Source organism: Camelus bactrianus, chromosome 16, assembly GCF_048773025.1.
Source record: "Camelus bactrianus isolate YW-2024 breed Bactrian camel chromosome 16, ASM4877302v1, whole genome shotgun sequence".
Classification (NCBI taxonomy): Eukaryota; Metazoa; Chordata; class Mammalia; order Artiodactyla; family Camelidae; genus Camelus; species Camelus bactrianus.
This window is the reverse complement of record NC_133554.1, coordinates 11,240,388-11,262,106: the sequence shown is the minus strand read 5'-3', so window position 1 is coordinate 11,262,106 and position 21,719 is coordinate 11,240,388. Positions and strand designations below refer to the sequence as shown.

At 48.7% G+C, this 21,719-nt stretch overlaps 1 long non-coding RNA gene across 1 annotated transcript; it reads left to right on the top strand.

Moving 5' to 3' along the window:
- The first annotated feature begins 3,778 nt into the window (after nt 1-3,778).
- LOC123619318 (uncharacterized) lies at nt 3,779-20,634 on the top strand. Its single transcript, XR_012499445.1, has 5 exons — nt 3,779-12,669; nt 13,581-13,692; nt 16,748-17,969; nt 18,811-18,889; nt 20,205-20,634. It is a non-coding gene; the product is annotated as an uncharacterized LOC123619318 (long non-coding RNA).
- Nucleotides 20,635-21,719: the final 1,085 nt, after the last annotated feature.

Here is a 21,719-nt window from a genome sequence, read left to right as displayed (position 1 = left end):
GTCGGCGTCACGTTGTTTTATTTCTACATGTCTTCACACAGACTGTCCCTTCCACCTAGAATTTTCTTCCTTCTCTTCCCTTCCTCCCCTACCTCACCCCTACTCAGACCTTACCCTAGCTAATTCCTGTTTTTTCTGCAAATTGCAACTCAACCCTCATTTCACCTGTAAAGCCTTTCTTGGCCTGCCCCTTGGCCCCTCTCTGCATCCATCCCATCTTGAGGGTATTGCCAGTGTCTTTTTCAGTATCTGCAATCTAAGTAGTTCCTGATAAAGTTCAGCTGAATAAATGAGTGTGCTCAGCCATTCCTCCTCTACGGAAATGGCTTCATATTCTGCCAATGTCCCTGCCTTCTCTTTGCCTTTTTTCCTTCTTTCCCAGTCACTTCCTGAGCATCCCCATCACTCCCAGGTGGAATTCACTCCATTTCACACTCTTCAGACTGTTACTATGTCCCAAATGATGGTGGGCAGAAAAATACACCGTTTTAAGCCAGGAACCCTATAGAAAAAGCAACAACAACAACAAAAAAGGAAATGTTCACATTCAGTAATCTCCCTGTGTGAAACCTTTTAGTCATTTCCCCTAACCCTTGGTATGAAATCTCAAAGCCTCCCTACAGCTGGACAAGTCCTGTGTGCCTGGCCTCTGCCCACCTCTCCAGCCCCTGTTCCCAGCAATCTGGCCACACAGACCTCTCCATCCTCAAATGCACCGAGCTCCCTGCTACCTCGGGGTCTTTGCCAATGTGTTTCCCTCTTATTTAAACCCTGTCCTACCTCACACTACCCTTTACCTGGATGACGTGTAATCTTAAATGTGACCCAGGCTACGCTAAACCCCCCTTTTATACAAGCTCGTTGATGCGACTGGCCTAGCACTTAGCAGAACACTTCAGAGAACCTGGATCCTTGGCCCAGGAAAGAGCACTGTGACCTTTACCTGGCATTCCGTCTCTCTCCAAGTCTCAGTTTCCCCACCTATTAAGTGGAGATACAATAATCATCAAATCACCTATAAAATCATATATTAAGATAACCAGTATGAATGAAAGAGCTTTATAAATAGGGAACTATACAATCTCAAAGGCTGGAAAAATTGCAAAATACCTTTGGAAGGTAATTTTTCACAATATCAAAAGCCATAAATCTGCATCCTCATTGGCCTGGGCATCCCACTCACAGAATATATCCTGTGACAGGAGTTTCCACTCTTTTCCTATCAGTCCATCCAGAGTGTTTCCATGGATGGAACATCCCTAGCTTATAGGCTGAAGCCTGTGTAAGCTAGGATGTGGACTGTGTACCATTTCCATTTCTTTGCCACTCAAGGAGACACATCCCAGGGAAGGATGTTATTCTGGGAATCGTTTGGATTAGGTGAATAATTGACCAGATACAGCGTATCACTTATCACTAAATTGTTTGCCAGTTCTGCAACCTCTACAAGACATCTCAGCATCTTGGCATTCAAGATGAGAACTGCCATCCTTTTGAAATAACTCAAAAGAATGAAAAAGTGTATATACCTATATGTGGGGCAGCAATGGCAGTAATAAATCAGCTCTTTCATATCCATTCTCTTATTGCCCTTCTTTAAGGTCCTGTGAGGTAGACAGGAGGGATTTATACTTCCTGTCTCCAGGTGGAGCCATGGTTTCACATCCATGCAAAGTAAGTTAAGAACCAACAAGCGTGATGGAAGGACTCCCTGCTTGGGGTCACGTGACTTGAACCTGTAACATTTTCAGGCTGTGATTCCTTGGGCGTGTGACTTCAAATCTCTGGGTGTCCTTTGACTCAAATTTCTTCCAGAGTTACTGAGTGGTTCAAATGGGGTACTGGCCACGATGCACTTTAAGAAGTAAACAGTGCACAAAGGTGGCATGCCTTAGTGTGCTGACTCCCTGAGCTGGGACCGATAATAATGCTTTAGGTCCAAAAAGTGGCCTTCCCTTTATCCACATACGTTAAGCAACACCCTAGAATTTCTGGTCAGTCTTCATGGTGGCACATCTAAGGCAAGGAAAAAACATGATCATAACAAGGTAAAATAAATATTTATTAGAAATCATAAAAGAATGTCTTCAGTGGCACTATAATACTCCTGTTCCATTTATGACTTCTTTTTTGAACATAGAGTTTCACACAGACACAAATAAGAACAAGTATTTAAATTAGAATTTGCACTGATCAGGCACATTCAATGAGAACAAGGTGACAAGTCTGTGTTTGGGACTAAGTTAACAGTAAAAACATGTAAGTCAATGCAGAAATCAAGTGTGGCTTACAGGCCCAGATGACTGCCCACTGACCTGGGCCCCGCCCAGAGCAAAAGGCCTTCATCAGGCCTTGAGGAAGGAAAGGAAGATCAGTAACACTGGGCTCTCAGGCAGGAGCCCCTCTAACAGCTTAATGACTTCACAGTACAGCCTCAAACTCCTTCTCCCATAGCCCAGGGAAGAAGGTAAGCACCATTTTTATTCCAAACAGATATACCAACATAATGTCTAGAATAACAGAGTCTTGCTGAGGCAAAGTTTAGCTAAAGGGAAGGTCCCAGCCAAAACTGTTATCTGAGTAGGGGAGATTCCATCCCTGGAACATGCCTTCCCCTTAAATTACTGCTGCATGAATCATTTAAGATGTCCTGATACACCCGTGAATTCAGTGTAGCGTGGTGTGTGTGTGCACACACTTGAATTTTAAACCCATCGTAATGATCATAGGGACAATGTAGACTGTCAGCACGAGTTACCTGAGCAGAAAGCCCTAGCCCCCTGACATACGCCAACCACAAAGGCAGACTCAAACTTACTGAATAACTGTCCTAAAAAAAAAAAAAAAAACCATGCAGGGGGACATCTGTGGTCCAGAATCAGAACCTCTGGCTTCAACAGCTCTGAGACAACCTCCTGCGTAACTCAGACAAGTCTACTTTCCTTTCAGGGCTTTAGTCTCCAGGTGTAAATAAGAGAACTGGTCCTTTGGAGCCAATGCCCTTTGACTCCTTGCTTCCCTTGGCAAACCTATCCAGGCTGAGACCATCCAGGCTGAAAGCCTTAGGGGGATGCCACTACTAGGAAGAATATCCCAGTACGGAAAAGGGTCCTGCCAACAAATACCATCCAGATCCTCAGACAGCAGTTCTTCATGTGTAAGAAGACAAAGACCCCGTTACTGATCTCTATCTGTCTAACCTACCAGCTTTTGTTCAGGTGGGAAATGGAGAGCCATACGGCTTTATCCATTCATATCTGAATCAGAACAGTTCTGAATTCCCAGCTCCATGGTGCCCTGGCTCCAAACAGCTGCCCTTCAAACCAGGGACACCTTTTCAGGATAACTTCAAGTAGGTAACTCCAGATGCAGGATGCTGATTTCCAGGCCGAGAGGACCTTCAAGTTCATCCAGTTGTGATGTTTCACAACATCCCTAATAAGTGCTCAACCAGCTTCTGCAGCTTTTTCATACGCCTTCTCCTCTGCTTCAAAATTCACAGTTAACAAAAATAGCTAATACCAGAGCATTTCAGGTATTTTATTAAATTCTTCCAATGAGAAATACTGATGTATAGGAGTAACCTCTGAGATTCAAGACCACGTAAACAGAGCAGCTGCCGTTTCTGTTTCGGATAAAGCCACAATCCCAGCGTGGAAGCACGCACTGTAGCAGGGCTGGGACAAGGCAAAGAGCCAAGATCTTTCACTCAGATTGCAGGCCCTGCCTGCTGTGTCTCATGTGGACTTCTATGTGCATAAAGAAACGCTTTTTGTCCTTGTTCTGGCCACCCCAAGGCCAAGTATATAATACTTACATCCAGCCCCAAATCCTAAAATCTATTTCTCAGCTTTTAATAATCACATACTTCATCTGAAGTAATTTTCATGCAAAACTGAAATGATCTTTCTCTATTGAAAACAAAAACCCCGTGTTAATTATTCTACTAAAAACATCTCTCAGTGTGAGACAGTTTGAGCCTTAAGTACCAAGGCTACTCATTCCAAGGATGAATTCCTGCTCCCTGAAGGTTCCAGAAGATCATTCCCCTCTGGCCCCAGAATGAGGGCTTAGCTCAGTCCCCTGCATATTCTGGGGTGGGATTGAGAGTCCCTTAAATCCAGGAGACCCAGTCACAGTACAGGAAATGGTGGAATGTATTCACTGGGGTGGGAGATGTCAAGATGTTTGCAGGAGGGAAGAGTCCTCTCCCTGCTCCTCCAGCCCCTGCCCTTTCCCTGCCAATCCTCTCTCCCAGCCACATCGACCTGAAGTTGGGGAACACACGGACTTCAATCAAAATTCGGGATTCCTGGGACTCCCGGGTCAGGACTGCTGGCCGTGCGTGTATACAAATTCTTTGCCGAGTGACAAAATCCAGGGTGTTTCCCACTCAGGCAAACTGACAGCTGCCCCCGGGTTCAGCCACCTGCTCAGCATGAGGGTGCCTTCCTTGTCTCTGTTAGCAGAGCTAGGCTCCATCACCCTGCAAAGCCCTCAGCACCGAGTCGAGGACCCAGCCTGCAGCATCAGACAGCCCACTCGCACACGAGCTCTGGGTTCTGCTTCTACACTGACGTTTCCGGAAATTCATCGATTTCATCAAATGCATTGAGGGTGGTTTTGCTGTTGCTCCCGGGAGAATCTTGGAGTTTGTTGAAATCTGCTTGAAAAGAAAACCCCCACCATTTTACAAATACAGCACTGTGCAAGGTGTGCTTCCAGGTCTCAGTCCACCACCTGATTTTTAGAAATTATTCCAGATAGGTTATAAAATGATAGTGCTGGAAGGGATTAATTCAGCCCTCCCACTTTACAGATGGGGGAAATCAGGGCCCTCCAACTTGGTTTGCCCAGGATCAGATGGTCAGACAGCAGTAGTACCTGTCCTTCTCCCGGGCCCCAGGTCACTGAGGAAGACTTGAGTTTTCCATTCAGTCCAGTTCACCTCGTTGATCCTGTGGGTGTGATAATCATTCTCACCACTCTCTAACTGCATCTCATTAAATGCAAACAAATAGCACAGAGTTTGCAGTGTCCTCGACAGCTCCCCTTCTGTCCATTCCAGGGATCGGGAGCACTCCTGCCTGCACTGCCACCCCCCAACCATGGTCATATCAGCATTGTTTGGGCTTGAAACCTGCCCACTTCCCCACTTTCCCAGTCCTCCAGGATCAGTCTCCTCCGAGGGTGTGGGACGCAGAAGCTCAGAGTATAAAGGGGACATTGTCAGCTAGCAGCAGCTGTGCCTGACAGAGAGGGGAAACAGTCCACGGGAAAGGAAGGGAGGGAGGGAGGAAAGAAGGGAGGGTGGAAGGGAGGGAGATGCTGGCCCAGGTGGAGAAGATGTGAGGGCATGAAGTCCAGCTACGGTGAAGGCTGCACTAAAAAGGTGGTTACGGTTCAAACCCCAAAAGAGTGGGCAATGTCTAAGGTGTTGGACTGTAACTGGAGATGATGGTTTGGCTGCAGTTCACACTTAGAGAACATGTCTAGAGCGAGGGTGTGTAAATTAGAGAGATTTGTTAGGGTAACAATTATAGTGAAAATGATGGTTCCCGGGGCGGGGACTGGGGGTGGAATTTCAGTCAGAGAAGTAGGTTAAGGCACAGTTATACTCCAAGAAGACAGGCCACAGGGTCAGGCAGTCGGACAAGGGTAGGAAGAGGTAGAGCCATCAGAAAAGCTGGCCATGTCACGTGCAAGTACTTTTTAAAAATCAAAAAGCTTGACATCTGCCAAAAGCAACTGTCTCGCTTTCCATTTGCCAGTAACAAAGTGTGCCCGTGGTCCCCTGGGTCGCAAAGAGTGTCAGGCTGGCAAATCTCTTCTAAGGAACCTCCAAAAAGTCAGAGTCTCCTCCCTTTTCCTTCAGAAACTCAGGAAGCCTGTCCAGGTCCAGGGACCCCGGAAGAGCAGGTTCTGTCTTCTGAGGAGGCAGAACAGCCCTGTGGTTTGGCAAGCAATTGGCAGCCCCATTTGTCTAACATCCACCAGCTCATCTTTCTTCACCCACCCAAGGAGCACCAAGCAAAGGGCCCTTCTCCCTCCGTTACCGCAAACACAGTCGGAAATCTTCCTCGGCCACTTTACACAGCTCGCCCATCCGGAATCTGCTCCTCAGCCATTCTGGTAACATTTTCTCAAACTCCAAGATGGTCCTGGCTCTCTGGGGACATAAGCGAGCCTAAGCGCATCACTGAGGAACCAGCCCAGGAGCACGGGGACCCGTGAGTGTGGATGGGCCCACGTGCACACAGACACGTACATGCACACACACCACCACACAGCCCGCTCCACCCGCACTGAATGCTTAACGCCTAGGCCCTGAGGATCTAACCTACAGAATTCAAAAATGAAAAGCCAGTGAGTTTGGGGAAGGTGTTCAGATTGTTTTGAACATCACATAAACAATGTTTTTGGAAGTCTGGAGCTTCCTAAGTGAAAACCTTAGGATCCTGGGAATCCCATGGTGAAGGGAGGTTCAGACATCATGCAGTCCTGTACAGAAAGGCTTCCCTGATTGCATCAGCTATGCACTCCCTGACACTCATCTGGGGCCAGATTCGGGGGAAGAAGGGATTGTAAGCCCCGATCATACAGAAGCAGTAAGAGGAGTTGAGAAGGAACATGATGGAGAAGATCAACACCCCCACCACCAGGTCACCTGGGATCAAGTGGCCCCAGCACCTGCCCCAGGCCCTGCCCACTGAGTCACAGGAATGGGGGCTGCAGGCATGTGCAGCTCATAGCATGGGGTCCCACCCCCGCCACCTTCCCCAGCCCACCCGGGAGACCCACATCGATGTTGGTGTTGTAGACGATGATTTCCAGCACCGAGTTGTCCGTCGTGGTGTCCACTTTGAGCTTGTACAGCGAGGACGACAGGGACCCTTAGGCCCAGTCGATGAACTTCCTGGACAGGCTCTGGAGCCGCTTCTCCTTAATCTCATGGCTGAGGATGCACTTCAGGATCTGGGGTAAGAAGAGGAACGACTGTCAGCTGCAGAACAGGGCTTGGGGCCAACACAGCTGGGCCCGCCCAAGGCAGGCGGGGCAGGGAAAGAGGCCCCACCAGGGGTGGACTGAGTCGGGCCTCTGCTCATGTCACCACGGTCCTGGGCCCGGCTTTATCTGAGGAATGGGTGCCAAGCTCTCTGATCTGCCATCACCAGGGATTGTGAGCACCAGAGACAAGAAGTGTGAAGGCCCTGCACAGTCAGCTCACAAATCCTTGCACCAGCTGGGGAGTCCGTTCCCTGAAGAGTCCAGGAAGTGACAATTTTAAGAACTAATTTGGCCTGGAATTGAGAAGAAGCCAGAAGTTTTTCCGGCTTCCCCATCCTACCCTCAGTCAAGACGCTGCCAGTTGAGGCTCACTGCTCTGGCCAGACAGGGGGTGATGCAAGCCGCCAGCCTTCCTGAGGGGCCTGTGGGACCCACTCCCTAGGTCAGCAGTCCTCACTCTGCTGCAAATAAGGGCCCCTAGGGAACACTGAAAAATCCCACACCACCGACAGATTCATACAAATCTCTGCAGGGGGACCCAGGCATCTGCATCTAGTAGAGCTTCCTGAGCGGTTCCACAGTGCAGGGAGGATGAAGAGCTCACTAGTTCCCGACAGCTGAGCCCGGGTACCCTAGGACTGGGGCAGAACTTCCCGGGGCACCAACTCAAGGTCCAGGAAGAGGGTCCTGTCAGGAAGGACAGCGTCAGAGCCCTGAGCTCATGTGACCCTTGGAGTTCCCACCTCATCTCACCTGGAGCCTTGTCTCTGCAGCCCAGGCAGGGAGCTCCTGTGGAAAGGGTAGGTCTCCCCTTCCTGCACCCCCAGCCTAGAGGGCCCAGGGACAGGGTCTGTGTCTCAAGTATGGCTGCACCCTCTGCTCCCAGCACAGTGGCCAACTTGGGCAGCATCCAGAAAAGTTTCCAAAGAACACTGAATGCAGGAGAGAAGGGGCCAGGAAGGGTGCAGGCACCTCCCCAAGCCTGGCCACGGGGAGGGGGTGGGGGACATGCTATTCCCTAGAGAACCAGGGGGGCGTGGGGCCATGCTCCATGCGGGAGGCTTCGTCCTGGGGCCCTCCCCAGGGAAAGCACACACCTCAGAGTCCTTGGAGAAAGCCCACTTGCAACCATAAATCTGACTTCTCAAACCCCCAGGAAGCCATGTCCTTGGGGTGGGCAGGGGACGGGGGAGGCAGGCACACAATTCCTCCTGTCAAAGGTGTGCTCCATCCCCTCCTCCTCCCACAAGAGAATGAAAGGGTCCCTTGTGGGCCCAGCCCTGAGCTGTGGGCCGGGACCCAAGGCCCTCAGGGCAGCGCCTCCGGCCCCCCACCCCCGCCAGCTGCCCTGAGGCTGGCACAGCTGCCATTGCTCAACAGTCCCCCACCGTCACCTCTCAGCGCCCTCCAGCAGCCTCCCAGGAGCCACAGTCCTCTCCCAGAGTTTGCGATATGGAGGCCAAGGACGGGCTTTGCTAAGTCGTGACTCCTGCCCCAACCTGAGTCTTGACCTTGAAATCGGACCAAGCTGTGGTCCCGGCCGCTTAGAGAGATGTGAGCCCACCCAGCTGAGGCTTCACCAAGGCTCCGGGTTAACTTGAGTTCCTCAGCCACGATGCAAGGGCACAAAGGGCCATGAGCAGCCGCACACTCTGCTAGGGACCTGGCTCAAGGTTTCCACCTGACAGACAGGCTGGGGTCTCCCCAGAGTCAGGGAGCAGCAGCCCATTGGCTCTGGATCCAGAGCAGGCCTTCTGGGGCTCCTGTCCTCATGAGAGGCTCCTGTCCCTGAGGCTCAGACACTCAGCCTCTGTTTGGATGCCTTGCCGCACAGGAATCCTCAGCCTTAAGGCTCTTCCACTGGGGCTCCGGCAAGGAGGTCCCAGGACAGGAGAGAAACAGTGTTAGGAACTGAAGTCGAGAAGATAGGTCCACGTGCTGCTTCTCATGGCTCTGCGCAGTCAGCCACTCAGCAGGGCCCCTAGGGGAGCGTGCCTACAGCCCCCATCCCAGTCTTGTCCACCTTGGCCTTGCCCATCTTGGCAGCCAGCTGCAGTGGCGTCAAGCCATCATTGTTCCACGTGGTCTCCAGCTCCCAGTTGCCACTCCTCCACAGGATCATGTTGTACATGTGCTTGACGAAGTCATTCTGCGTCTTGAAGTCCTCAGCCACCGTCAGCAGCGCGTGGAGGATGTTGTTTCCCTGTGAATCCTGGGAGGTGATGTCCGTCTGCTTGTTCTCCATCAGCAGCTGCACGATCTCGGGCTGGTTGGTACAGGCTGCCAGGGCCAGGGGTGTCTCACGTAGGGGAGGGGGAGCACGGAGACTCGGTTCTTTCACGGACCAGAGCGGTGACCCCCAAGTCCTAGAACTGAGGCTTCTCCAGACCATTTCCACAGGGATGGGAGACTGGAGCTGCATCATTGCAATAAACTCCTAGATGGTCTCCCTGCTATCACCCTGGCCCTCCAACATGATTCTTAGAACAACAGCCAGACTGATCCTGCTAACAAATAAGGCTCACCTTACCCAGAATAAAAGCTCAGATTCCAATAACATCACACAAGGCCCAACATCTGACATCATCTACTCCTCTCCCCATCACTCACTCCCTCCAGCCACAATGGCCTCTTCGTTTTCCTCAAGCACACACAAGCATTTTCATACCTCAGGGCCTTTGCACAGTCTGTTCCCACTGCCAGTAGTGCTGTTTCTTAGATACCTGCATCATTTACTCTCTCACCACCTTCAAGTCTTTGCTCAAATGTCACCTTTTCAATGAATCACCCTAAGTGTTCTATTTAAAGTTGAAACCCACCTCCTTCCTGCCCCAGAACTCCTGATTCCCCTTTCCTACTTTACTTTCTAGTTTTTGAATAGCATTTATTGTTTTTTTTAACATATTACAGAACATTCTTATTTATTATGTTTATTATTGATGGTCTCTCTCCCATCTAGAATGTAAGTTCCACGAGAGCAAACATCTCAGTTTTGTTCACAGATTTATTTCTAATACCTAGAACAAAACGTGGTGTATACAGTAAACAATAAAGGTTTGTTAAGAAAAGAGAAGACAGGTGACTCCCTCAGGGTCACACATGGTAGCCGTGGACGGACCCAGGTCTGGACAGCAGGCCTTCTGCTGCTGCTCCCCAGTCTCCCCCGGTACCCTCTCTTCATCCCACCTGACAAATGTTCCCAACACAGGCTCCAACCAGGTCTGATGCCAGGCAATGGACTGGACAAGACCCTGTCCTCAAGGCCACTCAGACCCATCTAGCCCTGCTGACTAAAAACCACCCAGAAAACAGGTCAGTGATCGTCCATCAGGGGCTGGGCTGGGAAGAGGAGCTGACTACAAGGTTGTACCAGGAAATTTTTGAGTGTGATAAAGCTGTTCCCTGTCCTGATCACAGTGGTGGTTACATGACTGTATGCATTTGTGGAAATGAACAGAATTGTCCATTAAAGTGGGTGAACTTCACTATATCTAAATCACACATTAAAAAAAATTTTTTTTCCACCCAAAACGGCCTAACTCCAATTGCTTTTGGACTCCCTAAGGTGTCAGCCAGGGAATTCTCATCCTCACTTTTGACTACCTGTTGGCAGTTCTGAGAGGCACTGGACACGGAAAAGACACCCGAGCTGGCCACCGGGATGCCTACATCAGCTGCTTACTACACTGGGGCAAGTCACATCCCTTCTCAGGACCTGTCGGCTGCTTTGTAAACTAGAGCTCTCCTTTGGTCTCCCTCCCAGGTCTCTGTTCCCTAAGGGCTGCTCAGCTGAAAGTCTGGGTGCCCACGAAGACCACCAGATGACACTCCCAGAATGCCGGCTCCCCCATCATCCCAGGTCCCCAGGTAGTTCCTCTCTGGTCCAGCCTGGCGGTCGGTCCGGTCCGTTCAGATAGATCCACCCCTGCCGCCTCCCTAGTCCTGGCTCTGTCCTCCAGGGCCTCGAATGCCTCTGAGGCGGCAGAGATGGGCAGGAGGGTCTCCAGCCCTCTGCCCGCCAGCACCTCTTGGGGCAGAGGTCATGGGGCGGGGCGACCTCTCCCTGCACCGCCTTCCCGACACCCCCTCCCCAACCTCCCCGCCCCGGGCCAGGGCGGCACCCACCGAAGTAGAAGCCTTCGTGCTGGTACTTGGGGTTGAAGAAGACGCCCTTGGCGTGGGCGTTGACGTCGGCGCCAGCCGCGATGAGCGCCGCGGTGATGTCTCCCTGCCGCCGCTCGATGGCGATGTTCAGCGCCGTCTGCCCTGCGGACCGGCCGGGGGTGGGAGGGGGCGCTCAGCGGCTGGGAGCCGGGGTGACACAACCTCTCTGGCCTTTTCCCCTCTCTGGCCTCCATACTCCCCACGGACCCACGGAGAAATACTAGCCGCCTGTCGGGTCTGTGTCGCCCAGCTACCAAGAGTCCCAGCTTCATTCTTTGCTTCAATCTTGCTGGGAAGCAAGGATTATTCAGGGAGCATCTGCTCTGTGCTAGGGTCTAGGCGCTGGGGATGCAGTGGGACACGGGATGCAGTTTTGATTCTTGTCCTCCAGAAGCTCACCATCTCACTGAGAATGAAGTGCTATGATACCGGAGGTGCAGGGGCTGTGGTGCCCAGAGCAGGGGCTCTTAACATGGATGGGTTGGGGGGCTTCCCAGAAGTGGCCTCTAACCTGGGACCACGTAAGTTTACGGAGGGTGGATGGGGCCAACTCAAGGCCTCATAAGCCAGGTGAACAGATGAGAACGTTATCCTAAGGACCATGGGAAGGCACAGAAGGCACTGAAGGAGGGAAGTGACATGACCACAGTCTTGGGTTTTGTGTGTGTGTATTTTTGGATCACTCTGGCTGCAAAATTGGAGGATACACTAGAGGAGCCCAGAGTTGTGAGGAACTGTCCAGCCCGAGGACCCAAAGATCCTTAGGAGAGTCTTTAGGATGGCCTGTGGGGGTTGGGGGAGAAGGGGAGTCTCAGGTAAGATCCAGGTGTCTGGCCTGGGTGCTGGGTGGCTGGTGCCTTTGTGACTAAGAAACAAAATAGGCGAGAAGCATTAGGGAGAGGGAGGAGGGACTTTAACCCTGTTGTTGGAGCCTACAGAACCTCCAGATGGAGGGGACTGGAAGGCTGGGGTGCGGGGTCTCAGAATGTCCCACCAGAAACAGCATTTTTCAAAGAGCTGCCACCATGCCACACACACAAAGAATAAAGTCCTGGTGGACTAAAAACTAAGCATTTTTAAAGTCTGGAAAATTGTTTATAACTGACCTTCTGGCAGGGAAAACTTTCTGAAGCAAAATCCAAAATGCAGAAACCATAAAGAAAAAAATGGACAGATTGACAGTCTGCTTACATAAAAATTAAAAGTTTCTCTATTTCAAAAGATATCGTAAAGGACAAGCAATAGGCTGGAGGAAATATCTGAGATGTATGAAAGAGGCAATGTGTGTTTCAAAGTCCACAGTAGATGAGGAGCTCCTACAAATCAATAAAAAAACAACCTAAAAGAGAACTGAGAGAAGATTAGCAAGAAGCACCTCACAGAGAAGAAGACACACCCAGCCAATACAGAAAGTGCAAGGTGTTTGGAATCACTGGTGATCAGGAAGATGAAGATTTGAACCTGAGGAGTTAACACTTTTCACCTATTGGATTGACGGTATGTATCTTGGCAATACAATACTGGCAAGGATGCATGCTTTTGTACTCTTGTGTGGGGGGAGAGTAAATTAGTACTTTTTGCAGGCAAACTTGGGGCAATAGCCATTGTAATTTTAAATATGCATGTCCTGAACCCAGAGAATCCAGTTCAAAGTGCTTTCCTAAAACATGTATGCGCGGTGCAAGGGTTACAGACAAGACTACGCACTGCAACGCTGTCATCGCAAAACCCTGGGAAGCACGTGGATGTCTGCCATCGACAGGGGAATGTGAAATCACTCCCTTGCAGCCGTCTTCAGACTAAGCAGGTGAAAAGGAGGCAGACTTTTATATTCTGATATGAGAAGGCATTTAAAACATATATTTAATTCCCCCAAATCAAATTGTAGAACAATACAAACAGCACAATACATAGGTAGATAAGTGAATAAATAAAACTGTTCCTATGTGCACATACACACTTATGTCAAAAGTCTAATATAGTCATCATCTCTGGAAGGGAGAGTGGGGAACAGGTGAAGGTTTTCTGGTTTGTTTTTACTTAATATAGGGTAGAGGGTATAGCTCAAGATAGAGCACATGCTTAGCATGCACGAGGTCCTGGGTTCAATCCCCAGTACCTCCACTGAAAAACCAAATCAACCTAATTACCTCCCCCCCTGCAAAAATAAATAAATAGTTTTAAAAAAAGAAATAAGTGTAAAAAAATTCCCCATCAGTGCAGATGCATGAAAACCACAGAGAGACCAAAGCTGATGCAAAACTCTAATGCACTTTTAGCCTGCTCACTTTATAGCACTTTAAGTTCTATACATGTCTGCTGACTTGGAGTTGTAAACTTTGAAACTCTCAGCACAGGTCCATGACAGTCTCTGAGTTTGGGATGTTGAACTCATTTGTTTTTTACAGATGTGTGTTTGCAGTTTTTACTAGTCTGAAATTAGAAGCATCTCTACACTTCATGACTAATAGCTGTTAGCCTCATTTTGAGTGAGGACTTCTGGTCACCACATATTGTAAGGTACTGCTTATAATATTGGTTTCAAGGGCTTCTCTTAGTGTTTCAGATAGACCGAGACCAGCCTCTGGGGGGCATATGGAGAATGTATATAACAGCCTTAGGTTTTTTGCCTGGTATGTGAGTGTTTTTAAAAAGAATATATATTTATAGGTAGATTTTTAAAATTTGGTGCTTTTCTATAGAATACGTTTATTTTAAATATATAGAAAGCTTGAGATGCCTCATATAGGGTGGCAACTCTATTTATGTGTGGGATGTTTCATTGAGAGATTATTTTCAGTCCCCTTCTTTTGTGAGCTGTGCTGTGAACTACAAACCGTGCATGTGTATGAAATGTTAAGAGCCCGGGTAGCTGGGTGGGGTGCCGTGCTGTTAGCAGACGACGAAGGCAGTGTTCCACACCGGGTGCACGCCGTCAGCTCTGTAGAAGATGCCACCTTCATGGAGTCAGCTCATGGTCCACTTTTTCTTGAAGCCAGGTAACAGTTCCCACAACCAGTGGGTTCGCCTTGTTGGAGTTTTTCCAACTAGAAAAACTAAAAACCTAAGTTCTTTTCTTCCCTAACTTTTTTTTTTTAATGAAACATTGCCTGTTGGAAGAACTAACTTGCAAGGTAGAATGAACTTGTGTTATCACTTCGCTTTGTAAAATAATAATTATATAAGGAGTGAATTTTGTTTGTTTTTTTGGCTAGAAACTGGGGAGGATAAGAAATTAGAGTGAGTGCTGTGTGCCGTTTCACTGTGGTGATAAGCATGGAGCACTCTGCTTATTTCTTAGGGGGGTACTGAGTGCCCCTTTTATGATAACTAATCTGATTGTCCACTCTGACTATTACTGAGACAAAGTAGTTTTGTACAGTTTATATTCCTGTACAGTTTATACTCTTTTGCATATGTCAGTGTCTTGGCCTTTTAATGATGCCTGACTCTTGCTTCAAATCTGTTTAATATAGTTGTAAGATAAACTAGACAGTCTCTCTAAGCTCTTAATTCTGCAAGTTTTCTACATCGCCTCAATTGTGCTCACTTAAGTAAAATGTCAGTGACACTTGAATAAAATGTTCCAACCTTTGCTTTAAAGCTTTATCCTCTTCGTGATAAGCTGTCATACTAGGTACCCTTGAGGGTGCTTAGCAGAGTTATTAACTGCACATGCTCACAAACTCAGCTTGTGGTTCAGGCTGTCCCTGTTCTTGTCATGCATAGTATGGCTTCTTTTATGTCATTAACTTTTGGTCCATCGTGTTACATTATGTCCTTTAGTTGGTACCATCATCACTGCCTGTCTGACTAATACCAGGGTTTGGTTTGGTTTGGTTTGTTTGTTTTTTTCTTCTTCTTTCTTTAATCAGCAATAACCAAATTAAATGCGAACTGGTAAACCTTCCCCACTCCCCCTCTGGGATTTTTTGGGTAAATTTTTATGGGGCTGAATGTTTCCAAAGTTGATTTTAAGCAATGCTCTTAGAAAAGTATTGGCAGTTGTCACTTAACTGCTTACAAGATAGCTTTTGGTTTGTTCCCGGGGGCAGAAGTTGCACATCAAGTTCCATGAGATTGACTCTCAAAATTGTGAAGTCTCAGTCTTACCTCTCATTTTGAAGGACCATGGTGGCATTAAAAAGTGGCAGGTTGATTTGTCTAAGTTCTCCATTTTCCATGCGAAGAAAATGTCTAACATTTTACATGTTGCTTCCTCCCAAATGTAACAAATTGTAAAGACATTTGTCTTTATTAATGTCTATAGTATGCCTTTAAAAAAATTTTTTTAATAGACTTTATTCTTTTAGAGCAGTTCACAACAGGATTGAGCAGAAAATACAGAGTTCACACATAGCCCTCCCCACCCACACATATATACTCCCCTTCCCTCAACCTCCCTCATGTGGCATATTTGGTTCAATCGATGAACCCACATGGGCACATTATTATCAACCAAAGTCCATAGTTTACATTAGGGTTCACTCTTGATGTTGTGCATTCTATGGGCTTTGACAAATGTATAAGGACATGTAGCCACCACTATAGTATCATACAGAATAATTACATTGCCCTAGAAATCCCTTGTGCTCCATCTGTTCATTCCTCTCTTCCCTGCTCTCTCCAAACCCCTGGAAACTATGATCTTTTTATTGTTTCTGTAGCTGTGCCTTTTCCAGAATGTCGTTTGGTTGGAATCGTAGTTTGTAGCCTTTTCAGGCCAGCTTCTTTCATTTAGTAATATGTCTTTTAAGTTTCTTCTATGTCTTTCATGCTTGATAGATCTTTTTCTTTTTTTTTTTTTAACTGCACATATATTCTTTAATTTACATATATGTACTGTTCATTGCTTCTAAGAACGTTTAGAGCACTGAATTGCCCAGTAGCATGTGTCTGAGATTGGACCTTGTCGGTGGGACTCAAATTCTGGGAAAGGCTTCCAGGAGCTGGGGTGCTGGAGAGATGGTGGTCTCAGGGCCTGGTTGTCTGAGATCACTTGGGATCCTGCCCTGTCTGCAGGAAAGTGAGGTCCTGGAGTCTCTGAGGGAGCCTGGGGCCCTCAGAGAAACCTGTCTGACTGCTTCTCTGCCCCACCTGGTTTCCTGCCCAGCGCCTGGGGTGTAGCTGCCTCACCTCCGCAGCCTTCTCCAGGGGGCCCAGTGGATGGGGGTGGGTCTGTGAGACCCCAGAAGCTACTGGAGGCCCTGAGTGCCTTCTCCTGCTCTGGGGGTGGCGGGCAGGGGCAGCCAGAAGAGGGAGCCCAGGGCTGGGTTGGGGCATCTGTCCCTTTTCTGCCCCCCACCCCGGGTTCGCCCCACTCTGGGCTGGAGGTCAGAGATCCAAGCCCAGGACTCACACACAGGCATCCCATCCTGGGCAGTTCCTCCCTGGGATTGGTCCTTTCTGCCTCCCACCCCACCTCCTCCACAGCCCACTGGGGCCCTTGGGGCTGTGGTGGGGTAGGAGGTGATGGACAGGGCAAGAGGAAAGGCTGAAGATGGGGACTGGGCCAGGTGATGGGATGCTCCACCTGGGCCAGCTAATTTCCTGCCTCTCTTTTGTGTCCCCTCAGCCACCAATGACCTGATCGAGCAACCCATCAAGGTGACCGAGTGGCAACAGATGTACACCTATGACTTGGGCATCCACTCGGGGGCCAACACCTGCGTGCCCTCAGTCAGCAGCAAGGGCATCGTGGAGGAGGACAAGGCCTGTGGGCGCCAGTACACGCTCAAGAAGACCACCACCTGCACCCAGGCGGTGCCCCAGAGCCAAGGTCGGGGCTCCTGGGGACTCTTCTGTGGGAATATTCCAGCAGAAGTCCAGGCTGGGCCCTGGATGGAGTCAGCGTCAAAAGAGACAGACTTTAAGGGGCTCCCAGACTGAGCAGGGAGGCGCAGCTACTTCCAGGCGCCACCATCTGGGAGGGAGGCAGATTACACTTCCATGAATGTATTGTATGGAGAGGAGGCATAGACCCTCTCCTCCATGCGTGGAGTAAAGCAGGGGGAGTGATGGGTGACTGTGTTACAGAAGAGGAAGTCAAGGAAGGCCTCTCTGAGGAGGTGACACTGAGCAGTGCTGAATGGAGTAAAGGACCTGGTCCCCCAAACATCTGTGGGAAGAGTATTCCAGGCAGAGGAAACAGCCTGTGTAAAGGCTTCATCCTACTCCATGGTAGAGAAATCTCCCTTCTGCCCAGAATTTGTGCACATCTCTCTCACAGCACTCTCTCCTTTCATCTTGCTTTGTGGGCTTGTTAGGCATATATCTTCATTCTTATCCTATAGGTGCCTTGAAGGCAGCATCTGCATTTGGTCTAGCTCAGTGTCCCTCCCTGGGCTTTGCACAGTTTCTGGCACACACTAGGTGGTCGTTAAGGGCAGAAAGCATGGCTGGACAGATGGACGGATAGGCTGTTTTGCTGGTGGATGGATGAATGGACTGAAGGATGAGAGGAGAAGCTAATGGGTGTTTGTAGCCCGCAAGTCCCATCCAGACTCTCAGGCCTTGCTCCTTTCCTCTGATTCCTGGTTTCCCTTTCTCCTACATCTCCCTTCTCCCTCAGCTTAGTCCCCTCTAGAAACCCCTTTCTCCCTGTTCTAAGGGCTGTGCCTGGCTTTTGTGGAAAGTGACTTCAACATAACAAAGGCAAATGAAAATACAGATGGCAGCTTTGACTATGGCATCTTCCAGATCAACAGCCACGACTGGTGCAGAAATTACCAGAGCCACACGGAAAACCCTTGTCACGTGGACTGTCAAGCTCTGGCCGGAGCCCCGGGATGGGAGAGGTGAGAGAGGTGACAAGGCTCTATGCACAGGACTTCCCTTCCTACGCACAGCCTGGCAATGGCCCCTGGTGGGGTGGCTCAAGGAGTCAGGGAATCCCTTTACTGAGCAGAGGGTTTGACTAGTGTCCCTAATTGCGCATCCATAGCAGTTGCCACAGTATTCCGCAGGCTCCAGATAGTCTCTGCACAGCCAGCTGCAGTAGAGCAGCAGCAGCAGCCAGCATTTTTCTAGAGTGGATTATGTCCTCAGCACTTTACATGCATAGCTCATCTCATCCAACCTGCCATGTAGTACAGACTAGTATGATTCCCACTTTACAGATGAGCAAACTGAGGCTCATAGAACCAGTGCTGAATGCCAAACTGGTGGCCCTGAAAGCTCAGCTCTCACCACCAAGTAGTCTAACCAAAGGCCAAGGATAAACTCCCCACTCAGAGTTGATCCAGGAGGCTCCACTGGTCCATTACTCTGTCCCTTATCTCCTCCTTTGTTCACCTGAAGAGCCTCCCTCCTAAGCATGACTTTACCTTGGTCTCTGTGCTTTCCCTAGAAACCTCCACACCTTGGGGTGAACCACCATCTACTCTGGCTAGGAAGTATGGTAGTAAACCAGCCCAAATCTCAGGCTTCCTGTCCCTCCTACCCTCACCCCCGGCCACCCCCCAACCTCCAGCAGCCATTGTATGGATGCCCCAGTGGGCCTCTAGGAGGGAGGCCCTGCCCCATCTGGAAGTACTCAGCCTCCGGGCGGCACACGCCTGTGCGGGGAGAGCCAGTGACTGCCTCAGTCTTCGGGACTGTCCCCTGTGCTCTCATCAGTACTCTCCTTCTTCCTTTCAGGACTGCTGAGCCCCAACCTTCCCTCAATCATCAACTGTGCAAAAAAGCTTGTGTCTGGAGCAGGGGGCATGAAGAACTGGTGAGGAGGACCCTGTGGGACTAAGCTAGTGGGCAGGGTCTTAAGAAAGATGTGCTGACAGAGAAAGGGACACTAGGCCAGGCCTAGATGTCTTCTACAGTCTAGAAAGATGTGGGCTAGTGGCAGGGCTTGGAACGCCGGGATCTGGCTCTTCCTCTGACTCTGTGTTAAACCAAACTCTTTTGGTTGCAGTAACAGAACAGCCTGAGCTAGCTGAAGGAGATTTACTCTGAGAGGACAAGGGGTCTTACTGAGCTCACACAAGGGGTGCAGGTTGGGCCTCAGGAAGAGCATGGAAGCAGGGCTGGAAACCGTCAGCAAGCTTTCCTTGGCAGGTTTCTGCTTCTCTTGCTGTATTTGCTGTATGACTTCCTCTGCAGACCAGCTTTCTCTGCTCTACTGCCCACAGGACCATGTCTACCCTGAATCTATGGGCTAATGTTCCCAAGCAACTACACAGAGCCGGGCTAGGCTCAGTCCCAGTCCAAGTGCTTGAGGTAGAGAATCTGTTGGGTTCAGCTCAGATCCCGTGTCCCCTCTCGGTTCAGTCAGCCGTAGGCCTGGGAGCAGTGAAGCAATAAAAACCTGGCTGCCACAGGGCCCTCTCTCCATAACTGGCTGCAACATTTTCTAGAATAAGTGTGTTGTTCATCATCTGGGCAGACACCCCAGCTGTCGGTTTACCAGCGGTAGATGTTGGGATGGTTACTTAACTTCTCTGACCTTCAGACTAGATGTATAACTAATATTAGTGGCTGCCTCTATGGGAAACTGGAAAACAGAAAGAGTTAAGTGCCTTGGATTCTCTAAAAACACAGGCAAAAGAAGGGACATTGATGATTATTATGGAAAGAAAGTCAATGGTTGCCTCTGGGTGTTTTGTTTGTTTGTTTTAGTAACTCTCAGGCCTGTAACACAGTCCTCTTCTCCTTCAGAGGGAGATAAGGATTTGAAAATGTGGAAGCAAATAATAATAATAAATTTTTAAAAGCCTGTGGTTGGGGGTATAGAGCTCATGGTGGAGTGCATCCTTAGGATGCAGGAGGTCCTGTGTTCAATCCTCAGTACATCTATTAAAAAAGAAAAAAAAAAAAAGAAATATAGAAGCGAACTGAGTGGGGAAGAGGGCGAACAATATGGACAAGGGAATTTAAGGGAAGAATCAGAGGGGCCAGGGGAGGACAGATTAGACTGCTGGGAATGAAGGGGATGCTGGGCGTTGCTCTGCGTGGAAGCTTCACTAAGTTCTGGGTCATGTGGGCAGGGAAGCAGCTGGTCAGGTGGAAGCAAGAGCCAGTCTTCTTTCTCTCCACAGGGTAAAATGCAGGCTGCACTGTGCAGGCCGGCCACTCTCCTGCTGGAGGACAGGATGCCACGTGGGATGAGGCAGGGGACAGGCCTGTGGTGGAGTCACTCCAGAATTCCTCTCCTCACTTCAGAATTCTTCATTTCTTCTTCCTCTTGCCTCCACTTCCTGTTATTTTCTTCCCTTCCATTTACAAATAAAACTGATCAGAGCCCCAGAAATCATTGGTGTTCTAGGACTTCCTCCTTGTTCCCATCCAGGCCCAGGCCCCTGGTTCCCTGACTGTCATTTGTAAACCAAGAAGACCCTAATGAAGAAGTTTCTGTATTTTTGGAATTATTAAGTCATTCCTTGTGCAAAGACTGTGTTAACTTATTCATTATTGATTCCACATGTATTTGCATACCTAATAGAGTAGGAGTGTGCTAGGGACTAGAAGGTAAAGCATAACTATTGTTCATGAGGCATTCATAATCTAGCTGGGGAAGCAGAGACATACATGCATAATGGAGACAATGAATAGATATATACAATGAATACAGTAGTAATAAAATCTATAATTATTGGTTTGAAACAGTATCAGGATCTAAGTAATTCCTCCAAAGCCAACTATTTTTGAAGTAAAAGCTCAGAAGTAGGCCATGGGTGGGGCTAAGGGTCTGGTATGTTGAGGTGGAGAAGGGATGGGAGGGGAGAAATGGTGTCAGGTGCCAGGTTCCAGTGATTTGGGGGTACTTCGGGAGAATAGGCTAGAATCTAGATGATTAAAAAAGCTTCAGGATCTGCTTTGCTTGGAAGGTGCTGATGTGGATTAAAACCTGCTTAAGGACACTACAAAGACAGGAAAGGGACAGTTGGAGGAATGCCCTGCACAGAGCCACCATCAGTCCTGTCTGACTAAACTGGGGTTTTATCTTGAGCCACTCATAACCCTACTCTGAGCTTTAACTCCTTCAGCTATAAAATGAGTGATTTGACTACTCAATGATTCCCAGACTTTTGGATTTCACAGACCAGTAAAATGTAAAAGGAAAAAAAATTAAGACTGTGAAAGTTTCCAACTTTTTATTTTAATGCCTAAGTATTAATCAAAACAGCTATCCTTTATTACTATCTTTTCACAAGATAATTTTTAGCATCAAATTGAAGGAAAGTCATACTTGTAGGATAATACAAAGGAATAGATTTTGTTCTGTGGAAAAAATTAAACCTTGATTATATTGCTCTTTTCCCATTTTGCTGAGAACTGGTAAAAACTTCATCACAGCCCAGTATGGGTCTGAAGAGCATTGTTTGGAAACCTCAAGGGATCTGTTTTATTTCCCCAGTAACATAGCAGACTTTTAGGATGCCTAGAGCAGCTTCTCAGGCACCAGAAGCTCCAGTGTTGGTGCCCTAATTGGACCAATTTTTTCCAAATTTATCTCTCCTCACCTTGCCTCCAACTTCCCACATCATCTGACCTCTACCAGCTCACATACATAATTACCAAAATCACGAAGGAAAGTCAGGGAATTCTTTTTA